The following is an 11,565-nucleotide window of genomic DNA, read 5'->3' as shown; positions in this document are numbered from 1 at the left end:
TTTGGCTGCCTCCCTGTGTTGATGGAGTGGCTTTGTGTGGTCAGTGACCTATAGGGGCCGGTAGCTCAGCTTCCCCAATCTCCCTAGGTGGTCGCTCTTGGTACCCCCCCTTTCTCAGTGAGCAATTTAAAACAAATGCATAAAGCATGGTTCCTGCCCTTGAGGACTGCAGGTTCAGGTGGGGGGTAGAGACATCAGCAGTGGTTGCACAGAGTGTGAGGGTGGAAGCAGACAGAGGGCGTGGGGATCCGGGAGGGGTCCCAGAACAGAGCTGGCCACAGCATCTCAGAGAGGGAGGTGCAATCCCAGGTGCTGGAGAAAGAACAGGAGCTTCCAGCGAGAGGAGCCTGTGGGGAGGGGGAGCTCGCAGCGGAGGGCACAGCCCTGGGGAAGCGGAGGCAGCCGCCAGCTGGTCCCAGCTGGTCGAAGGAGCTCCAAGGGCCTCCTGCTGCTGGCTGATGGGTGAGGTGTGAGTGTGGAGTGTTATGGTCGTCAAAGAAGGAACACATGAAGCCAAAAGTGGTAAGAAATTATAAGTGTGTTAGGTAAAAATTAGTTGGGCTGAGCCCCAGAATGGCTCCAGCACCCGGGGGGAGGTGGGGGGGGGGCAGAGGTTTGAAAGGACTCTAAGCAGGCATTTTCGGCAGGGAACTCTCTGGGTGGGCCGAGATTCTGGGAAAGTCCCGGAGAGAGAGACGGGTCTTAGCAAGTGGCATGTGGCCTAAGGAAAAGGGAATGTCCATTGTGAAGTGGCCTAAAGGTAAGCTCCTCGGGGAAGGTATCGATTCAATTATTTGATCAAGACTAACACTCCAGCCTTATTCGGGGCAGAACAGGGCCAAGGGTCATGTCTTCTGCAGCCACTTCCTGCTGAGATCGTGGGTGGACTTGGATGGTGTAGACCCCCCTGCTGGCGCGGGCCCGCAGTGCATGGCCCTCGGGAGGGCGGTTGCTGCAGGCTCCCAGCGGTCCCGAGGGACAGATGAAAAATGGCGCAGAACACACGGGCTCAACACCAGGATGGGGAATAGGAATGTGAACGATCCTGTGAAGGGAAGAGCCAGGCAGACATACTTCTTCCAGAAAGAAGCACAAAGCCTTTCCTCCACCGTTAAGAGGTCTAGTCCTTTAAATGTAAGACAGGAAACCATAAAAATCTCAGAGGAATCCACAGGCAGCAAAATAGCAGACATATGTCACAGCAATAGCTTCACCGACACAGCTCCTAGGGCAATGAAAACCAAGGAGAAAATAAACAAATGAGACTACATCAAAATAAAAAGCTTTTGCACAGCAAAAGAAACCGTCAACAAAACAACAAGAAAGCCCACTGCATGGGAGAATATATTTGCCAACGTTATCTCCGATAAGGGTTTAATCTCCAACATTTACAGGGAACTCATACAACTTAACAAAAGGAAGATAAACAACCCAATCAAAAAATGGGCAAAGAACCTAAATAGATACTTTTTGAAAGAGGACATAAGGAAGGCCAAGAGACATATGGAAACATGCTCAAAGTCACTAATCATCCGAGAGATGAAATCAAAACGAAAATGCGGTACCATCTCACACTTGTCAGAATGGCTATCATCAACAAATCAACAAACGACAAGTGCTGGCGAGGATGCGGAGAAAAAGGAACCCTTGTGCACTGCTGGTGGGAATGCAGACTGGTGCAGCCACTGTGGAGAACAGTATGGAGTTTCCTCAAAAAATTAAATATGGAATTCCCATTTGACCCAGTGATCCCACTTCTAGGAATATATCCCAAGAAACCAGAAACACCAATCAGAAAGGACATATGCACCCCTATGTTCATAGCAGCACAATTTACAATAGCTAAGATATGGAAACAGCCTAAGTGCCCATCAGCAGATGAGTGGATTGAAAAACTGTTTTTCATCTACACAATGGAATACTACGCCATGGTAAAAAAAAAAAAAAAAAGGAACTTTTACCATTTGCAACAGCTTGGATGGACCTGGAGAGCATTATGCTAAGTGAAATAAGCCAGTCAGAGAAAGATAAATATCACATGATCTCACTCATTTGTGGAATATAATGAACAACATAAACTGATGAACAAAAATAGAGCCAGGGAAAAAATATTTTAGAATATAATAGAAGCAATCCTGTTATTTGCAGATTTTGAATATTTCCTACAACTTTTGTGATATTATACTATGTTATTACAGTTTTGGTAATATTATTATATTTAAAATCTTTTTTTGAAATATTAATGTTTATTTATGTAATCCTATCTAATAAAAGAGTAATATGCAAATTGACTGTCACTCCAAAAGAGTAATATGCAAATTGACGGTCACTCCAACACACAAGATGGCTGCCCCCATGTGGTCAAAGATGGCCACCCCCATGTGGACACAAGATGGCCACCACAAGATGGCTGGCAGGGAAGGGCAGTTGGGAGGGGCCAGGCCTGAAGGGGAGGGCAGTTAGGGGTGACTGGGCTGGCAGAGAAGGGCAGTTGGGGGCAACCAGGTCGGCAGGGGAGGGCAGTTAGGGGCAATCAGGCCAGCAGGGGAGCAGTTAGGCATCGATCAGGCTGGCAGGGGAGTTGTTAGGGGGTGATCAGGCTGGCAGGCACAAGCGGTTAGGGGCAGGCAGGCAGGCAAGCGGTTGGGAGCCAGCAGTCCTGGATTGTGAGAGGGATGTCCGACTGCCCATTTAGGCCTGATCCCACCAGGACAGTCGGACATCCCTCGAGGGGTCCCAGATTGGAGAAGGTGCAGGCTGGGCTGAGGGACACCCCCCCCCTCACCCCCGTGCATGAATTTCATGCACCTGGCCTCTAGTATTATTATATTTAAAATAGTTTTTCTTGAAATATTTTTTTTTAAAAAAGAGGTCTAGTGCTATTCGATTTTGGGGGGTGAAGCCACTAGTGAGTCTATCTGATCCTGAATTTGAACTAAAGTTTTGGTAGTGCCATCTAGGCTTTCTTGTAGGTCCTGAGACAGGATTTCAGAATATGATAGAGAGCGGTTAGGCCAATCCCAACCCCTGCTGTGATGACCAGGGTTATGAGGAGAGGGATGATCTGGACTCCTCTTTTGTGTCAGATCTGATGGGTTACGGGGACAGGTAAAGACTGATTATTGGGGGCCACCTCTACATTGGGTGAGAGACCAGAGTACAGGTTCCTGCCCAGTTGGTGGGGAGGCAGATGTATGTGTTTTCCCCACAGAGGAAGAAGAATCCCTGATCATGGAGACAAGCTGAAAGGTGTAGGGAGAAGAGGTGGACTAAAGGGTATGAGGTTCCTTTTCCCAGTTCTACGCTCCAAACCAAAAGGGTAGTAACCATGGCGCTACCGATAAGAGGTGATAGATGAGTGGTTGAGATTCTATTGCAGTGAAAGTGGGCGGGAACGCTAGGATGGGCTGTTATCCAAGGGAAGAGCGAAAGGGAAGGAAAGGAGCAGTTGAAACCTTGGGCCTGGATGGTTGGATAAGAAGTAAAATGGACCGGCTGTAGGAAATAACCATTGGCTTCCGGGGAGACCTGGCAGTTAACCTGTTGGGACCACTGGCCATTCAGTAGTTCATGGTTAACTGTGGGGTTACAAGCTGATGATGGGAGATGGCCTATTGATAATACTGCCCTGTGACCTTGTAAAGCACAAAGGGGCTTGGGTGATTAGTGGGGTGTGTAGGGTGATGGGACCTGTGATGGGAGGGAGGAAGGAGCCACCTCAGTAGGAGATAGAATATAAGAATGGAAGAGGAGGGAGGCTTGATGCCTGGGCTGCAGGATAATTGCCTAGAAGGGTGTCTGTCTTTTCCAGAAACACAGTTCCCTTTCCCTTTTTATAAGCTAGAGTGATCTTTGCCTGGTTCCTTGTCTTGATTGGGATAGGGATGGTGGCATACGCTGAAGAGGAGAGGGGAAGGCAGAGCCAGCAGTCCTGGCTAAGGCTGGATTGGTCTGGCTTAGGAGGAAATGGGCAAGGTTAAGTGTTGGTTGGAGACGAGGAGGTGAGAAGGTTCCCTATGGGTGTAGGAGAGGAGGGCTGGGATGGGATGAGAAGGAGAGCTAATTCCCACTTCCAGGGTCGGGATTGTCCCCATCAGGATCCAGAGGGAAGGAAATCTCTAGGGGAAGCGAAGTTCCCTTGGAGAAGGGAGTCCCATAGGAAGGTGAGAATCCTGATGGGAAGGGAGAGGGGGCAGTAGCTAGGACCTGGAGGATTTGTCCTCTTCTGGGATGTGGGCAAGGCGGGGTCTAGTAGGCCCAACCAGGTGGCTGTGATACTTAGGGGACTCAGTTCACATGATGGAGGTTCCTGGGGTGGGCTTTAATCTGGAAGGTGGAACAAGGGGTGTGCCCGGGAGTTTAGCTGCAGTGGGGTGGTTAGCAGTACCTGATAAGGGCCTTGCCATCGGTGCTGTGAATTATTGACAAATGGATTCCTTTAGGAGGACCCAGTCCCCTGGCTGTAGAGGAGTGTGGGGCGGAGGGGTAGGGGTGGTCTCCCGTAAAAGGTCCAGGGAGGACCTGATCAGCATGTTCTCTCAGTAATTGTCAGATGAGATTTAAGATGGGGACATAGCCTCCTAGAGGGGTCCCTGTGGAAGGGAAGTTTCCTAGTAGGAGGGGTCTTCCATACCTGAGTTCAACGGGACTAAGAAAGGAGGGTGCACAGGGGTTGCCCTGATGCGCATAAGGACTAGCGGTAGGAGAGTAGTTTCAGGTTCTTTAGTGTTGTGCGTTAATTTAGTTAGGTGAGACTGAATTAAGGCACTTGCCTTTTCCTCCTTGCCTGAAGATTGGGCCGGAAGGGGGTGTGAGTTCCACTGGATGCTCAGAGTGGAGGAGACCTGTCGAGTCATTTGAGATGTGAAAGCAGGTCCATTATCTGATTGCCGTGAGGTAGGGAGGCCGGATCTGGGGATGATGTGCTGAATGGGAGCTGTGTGACCTTGGAGGACTTTCAGACACAGTGGGGAGTGCTTCTCTCCAGCCTGAGAAGGTGTCTGCGAGGGTTAAGAGATACTTGGTCCTTCTAATAGGGGACAAGTGAGTGAAGGCAATCTGCCAGTCTTGTCCAGGGACTTGGCCCCTTGCTGATGAGTGGGGAAAGAAGGAGGTCTACCTGTCCTTGGGGAGATACTGCGTACCAAGTGGAACAGGTTTGGGGATATCTTGCAGTAGGGGGGCTAGGCTAGGACATGTGATGGGGGGTTAGGTAGAAGCGGTCTGTACCTATATGTAGGGAATTGTGAATAGCCCGTAAGATATGGCGGGCCTGTCCCTGGGGAAGGATATACTTTCCCTGAAATTTTAACCATGGATCTTCCTGAGTGGCCCAAAGAGCTACTAGGACTGAAGTTCATCTGGAGTGTATCTGGGTGTTATATGGGGTTTAGCTGAGAGCTGGGGAGACGGGGGCTTCCTCTGAGCTGCTGCCCTGGCCTCCTGGTGTGCTCTGTTACCTCCCTGTGTTACGGGATCATTCCTGACTCAGAGTCCTTTGCAGTGTATGACTTTAAGAAGGCTGGAAAAGGGGAGAGAGGTTCCTGAGTGCCACCAGGAAGACCTGTGAGGCTTCCAATGGACTGAGTGAGCGCTGGGCATAAAGAACGTCTAGGCTGCAGCCTAAGGTCTTCAGCCACAGGAGGGCCTGGGCAGGCTGCTGTAGCTCACTCGGAGAGGGTCCCCTGAGATGCCAGGGGATCAGGTCCAGACTCACTGGACAAACTTTTCTACAACTTTCACAAACCTTTCTACCCATTCGCAAACAACCAGAACACACTTTAAACACACTCTTACTTACACGGAAATATACCCTCAACACAGTACCAGAGACCTTCTGTACTAAAAGCGAAGAGCGGGCGAATTTAAAACTTGTCTAACGATCAATGTTTCAGTATTTTATGTTATTTAAAAATATTTAGATGTTTACCATTTAACCCAGCAATGCTCCAAAGCCTTTGCGTTTACCAAAAAACTTTGGGAGAGTATGAACAGGCATACGGGGCTGGAGAAAAGGCAGGGGGAGCGGGGGCAGGCCCCCGGCCTGTTCTAGGAAGGCAGTTTCCAGGCCTCCAGCCGCTTGGATTTACAACGGCCACATTTCCCTTAGAGAGAACATGCTAAGGTTTGGGCGATAATGAGTTCAGCTTCTGATAGTAGTTGGACTGCTAAGTAAGTGTTTGCAGTTTAGCAGTAAATAAAGTTGTTCTTTGGGAAGTCGGGTTAGAAGGTGCTGAGGTGAGAGCAGTTTCAGAGCATTAATGGGTGAGCATGCTGGCCTTTGGATCTAAACGCTCAGTGAGGGGTCCCTCTCATCGTAGAGGGCCTTTGCGAGAAGACTAAAGCCCCTCTATGGGAAGGTAATTGTTAGGTCTGATCAGATCATTGAATTGATACCCCTCCCCCGGGAACTGGCTCTCCAGGTCATTTCACTAAGGACATTGCTTTGACCACATTTCACTTGTGGTGACCACATTCCAGTCTCTCCCCTCAGTGTCTGCATAAAGAAGTCTCTGCCAAGAAAAAAATCCCACCAAAAGTCCTTTAAAAGCCGCTGACTCCTGTCACTGGGGCTGGAGCCATCCAGGCTCAGCCACCTGGTGTGTGGATGATCGAATAAATTCATAATCCCTCACCACTCTGGCCCGTGCGTTCCTCCTTCGGCAACATAACATTTGGTACCAGAACCCGGGAGGGTTCCACAGGGATGGGGAGCCATCGCCCAGCTTCAATCACCCTGAGTTTGCTACTCGGAGAGCAGTAGGCAGCAGCAGCTCGTCCTGGGCTTTCCTCTGAATCCCACTCAGGTGACTCGATTGCTGGCCTCGGTCAGGCCTCCCACCCTTATGGGGTCTTCCCCAGCCAGCCAAGGAGGACACGGGATGGGGAACCTCTCCTTCTCCATTGCTGACCCTCCATCCCACACCGGCCAGTCTTCTCTGGGTGAGTGACGTCCCACAATTACCCTCGTCTCTGGTCTTCTGCTCACTCTCTCTCACTGACTTCTCGGAAGTCTCTCGCCTCGAAAGTCCTAGCACTAGGCCACAAGACTCCTCAGCCATTTGGCTTTGGGTCCTTCTGGATGGGGGACGCCCAGTCTGAAGGGTCACCTCTCGTTTCTCGTGGTGATTTGTTTAGCAGCGGGGACGCCTGCCCTAAACAGTCACCTTGGATTTGTGGTCTGTCACTCACCCTTCCTCTCATGGGCCACGCCCACTCCCTCTGCACACTCACAGGGGAGATCATACCCAAGCACCTCATTTTCTTTTGTAACACTGTTTGGCCACAACATAAACTAGATAGTAGGTCTCAATGGCCTGAAAATGGCACTTTCAATTTTAACACATTGCGCAATTTAGATAATTGCTGTCACCACAATGGAAAATGGTCAGAGATTCCCTATGTCCAGGCCTTTTCCACGCTTCAGTCCCAATCCTCTCACTCAGTCCTGCTCTACCATCAGACCCTTCTCCTTCACACAAAACATCTTACTCCCAACACTTCTGATTCTGAATCTACTCTTGACCCAGCACACCACCAACCTTCACCCCCACCCCCTCTCACCTGCAGTAGATTCCCAAAACCCAGACCCTCCTAACCAGCAGCCACCTTCTCCCCAGTTCCTGAGAGCCCAAATCCTGAGAACGGGACCTCCAAAACAGCCTTTTCCATCTGACACTTGTTCTCAGGCCACCCAAAGACCGCCTTCCTCAACAGCCTCTTCTATTCCTGGGTCCACTCTACCCCTGAGGGAGGCACCAGGAACTGAGGGCACACTCTTTGAGTCCACGTCCCATTCTCTATGTCCAGCCTCACAGATTGAGAGGCATCTCAGATCTTTTTCCGCTGACTCGACCACCTTTACTAAGGAATTAGACAAACTTAATGAGATCACTCAGGGCCCTGACAAAAAACCAGCTCTCCTCTTCTCCCGCCTCATGGAGGCCTTACAGACATTGACCATCTTAGACCCCGCCTCCCCAGTGGGAGCCCTCCTTCTGAACACCCATTTTATAGCCCAATCAGCCCCTGACACACACCATAAACTTTGAAAAATAGACACAGGTCCACAAACCCCTCAAAAAGACCTATTAACCTGACCTTTAAGGTCTTTAATAATAGAGACAAGGAGACCCAAATCCAAAAACAAAGGTGAGACCAGGCCAAGATTGAGGTCCAGAAGGAGGCCTTCCAGCTCCTAGCCACCGCTCTCACGAACCCCAAACCAAGTGCCGGTCCTCCAACTGCGGGTAAGTCAGGGGCTGAGCCTCCTCCGGGCCCATGCTTCTAATGCAGCAAGGAAGGACACTGAGCCAAGTCCTGCTCAAACCCGAGACCCCCGCCTGGGCCCTGCCCAAGGTGCGGAAGGGAAGGCCATTGGAAATCAGGCTGTAGTCTGGCCCTCCGGGTCTGGCCTCAGCCAGTCCAGCATGGCCGCCCTCTGGATCCGGTTTGGAGCGCCCAGACCTCCTGGGACTGGCCACCGAAGAAGCTGCCCAGGCCCTGCCAGGGCCCCACAGACTTACATCACCAGGACAGAGCCTCGGGGAATGACTGTGGTGGCAGGTAAGCCGATCTCCTTTTTAGTTGACACTGGGGCCACTTATTCTGCCCTCTCTGAATTCGCTGGGACCCTTGTCCCCTCCTCAGTCTCTATTATGGGGGTTGACAGATTAGTCTCATAGCCATCAGCCACCTCACGTCTACACTGCATCTTACTAAATTCCCCCATTCACTCTTTTCTCGTTCTACCTCGGTGCCCGGCCAGGACTACCATGCATCCCCTCATAAAACCCAGTTGTCCCAAACCACAGTCACCTACCTCAGTTTCACTCTCACCCCACAAGGCCGAGCCATTCCTTGGACTGTAAACACCTTATCTCCTTATCTCCTCCATGACTGTCCCCTCCTCTGAACAAGAAATGTCCTCCTTTCTCAGGCTCACTGGGTGCTCTCGCCTCCGGGTTCACAACTTATCTTCTTGCAAAGCTCCTCTATGACATGACATGGCGAAGGGACCCCTCACTGAGCCTTTAGATCCCAAGGCCAACATTCTCACCCCTTTAATGCTCTGACAACTGCTCTGACCTCAGCGCCTTCTCACCCCGCTTTCCCCCTCCACCCTTCCCAGAGAACAACTTTCTTGACTGCACAGGCTTACTTAACAGTCCGGCTGTTATCAGAAGCTGAGCTCATTGTCTCCCAAACCTCAGCATGTTCTAAGGAAAAACGTGGCCGTTTTAATTCCAAGCGGCTGGAGGCCTGGGGACAGGCTGCGGGCCGGCTCCCTCCTCCCCGCCTTCTCTCCAGCCTCATAAGCCTACACATAATTTTCCAATGTTTCCTTTGGTAACTTACAGGCTTGGGAGCATTGCTGGGTTAAATGATAAACATCTAAAATATTTTAAAATAGCATACAGTACTGAAACATTGATTGCTAGAAATTTTTAAAAATATATTTTTATTGATTTCAGAGAGGAAGAGAGAGATAGAAACATCCATGATGAGAGAGAATCATGGATCGGCTGCCTCCTGCAAGTCCCCCGCTGGGGATCAAGCCAACAACCCGGGCACGTGCCCTTGACCAGAATCGAACCCGGGACCTTTCAGTCCACAGGCCGACTCTCTATCCACTGAGCCAAACCGGCTCGGGCGCTAAGCATGTTTTATTTAGCCTGCTCCTAGTTTTTATTACAGAAAGTCTCTTGTACTTCGTTGAATGTGTAGCTTCTTGAAAGTAAGAGTGTGTTTAAAGTGTGTTGATAAATGTCAATCTAAGAAATGTTGGCTGTTAACTTTTTGGTTATCATTGAAAAATTAAAGTAGTTCTAAGAGTGAAGAATCCGAATACATTTTTAAAAAGAAAAAAAAAGTATGTACAAGTTGCTGAAGGTATGACAGAAAGAAAGAATATTAGAGTAGAAATGCTTAATGGAAGGTCTGAGGCATGGTTATGCATTTTTTAAGGACATAGAAAGAAGGTTTGAAGGCTAATTTGAAAGTGTGAAATTTGTGAACATTGTGTATGTGATGAGAAGGAAAAGAGAACTGTTGAAAGACAAAGTTGCTGGATACTTCTTAAGTTAAATCAGAATATTCAGCAGCAGAATTTTAAGACAGGAGCGTACATAATGCCTCAGACCCCTACCCAACCTGCTCTTCAGATTGGCTGGCGGGGGGGGGAGGGGGGGCATCTGTTCCCTCCTCAATCTCTATTATTGGGGTTGACAGATTAGTTGCATGGGTCAAATGTGTAAGTTTACTTACTTTGCTTTTTAATAAAGAAGCATACTTTAATTGCTTGATAAGTTAGATTTTCACAATATAATCAAGGTCTCATATAAACTCATTCATATGAGAAGCCAATATTTTATGAGCAACTGGTTCTAGTAAAGTCCAAAGTAAAATTTGCATACATATGCAAATGAGCACTAGCCAAAAAGAATGCTGTTTAGAAGTAAATTTAAGCTTAAAAGGAAGGAATTTAAAAATCTCTTGCACTACTGTTTAAAGAATAAACTAAAAGTTATTATTTAAGCATTAAATCTCACCATAAATGAGACACCATAAGAAAAAGAAAGTTACTTTACTTGAGATGTATGCATTGCAGTATTGGCCAGCATGTCTCTCTCCTACCTGTTTTTCTGGAAGGTAACCAAGTTGGTTGTTCTGTTTGAAAAAAAAAAAAAAAAGAAAAACTAATGTAGGGGTTTAAGGCTTAAAATAAAAACAGGAAGGTTTAAGGTTCAGTAAAAATAAGAAGTTAAGCCAGTGAATGGGAGGTTATAACCTCAGGAAATTTAAAGTATCAAATTTGGCTGGTCTGAGTGCAGTGTCTTACTTCCTATCCAACCATCCAGGTGCCTGGCTTCCACTGCTCCTTTCCTTCCCTTTCTCTTTTCCCTTGGGTAACAGCCCATCCTAGCGTTCCCGCCCACTTTCACTGCAATGGAATCTCAACCACTCATCTGCCACCCTTATTGGCAGCACCATGGTGACTACCCTCTCAGCTTGGAGTGCAGAACTAGAAGGGAATCTCATACCCTTTAGTCCACCTCTTCTCCTTACACCTTTCAGCTTGTCTCCATGATCGGGCTTCTTCTTCCTCTGTGGGGAAAAACACATACATCTGTCTCCCCATCAATTGGACAGGAACCTGTACTCTCATTTATCTCTCACCCAATGTAGATGTAGCCCCCAATAATCAATCTTTACCTGTCCCTGTAACCCAGCATATCTGACACAAAAGAAAAGTCCTTTCTCCTAATAACCCTCGGCATCACAGCAGGGGTCGGAACTGCCACAGGGAGCTTAACCACTGCTCTACCTATTTTGAAGCCCTGTCTCAGGACCTGCAAGAAACCTGTGGATGCCCAGCAAGGGGCAAAACTGGGAAAACAAGAACCTCACCCCCAGGGTAACCTCTCCTCCCCTTTCATATCACTCGTCATGCGACTGAGATCCCCCTAAAGGTAACATCTAGGCCTCAATTGTCTTTCAGCTTCAGGCACAAAAAGGAGCAAAACTAGACAAGTGATGCTGTGGCAGCCTCGGGACCAACTTTTA

At 48.8% G+C, this 11,565-nt stretch overlaps 1 long non-coding RNA gene across 1 annotated transcript; it reads right to left on the bottom strand.

Moving 5' to 3' along the window:
• Nucleotides 1-678: 678 nt before the first annotated feature.
• On the bottom strand, nt 679-11,109 carry LOC307108826. Its single transcript, XR_013814347.1, has 3 exons — nt 11,043-11,109; nt 10,590-10,668; nt 679-1,225 (listed from the first exon to the last, which is right to left on the bottom strand). It is a non-coding gene; the product is annotated as an uncharacterized lncRNA (long non-coding RNA).
• Nucleotides 11,110-11,565: the final 456 nt, after the last annotated feature.

This window comes from Cnephaeus nilssonii, assembly GCF_951640355.1.
Source record: "Cnephaeus nilssonii genome assembly, chromosome: 13".
NCBI lineage: Eukaryota > Metazoa > Chordata > Mammalia > Chiroptera > Vespertilionidae > Cnephaeus > Cnephaeus nilssonii.
Note: the sequence above shows the minus strand (reverse complement) of the source record. Positions and strands in the feature narration are given on the sequence as shown.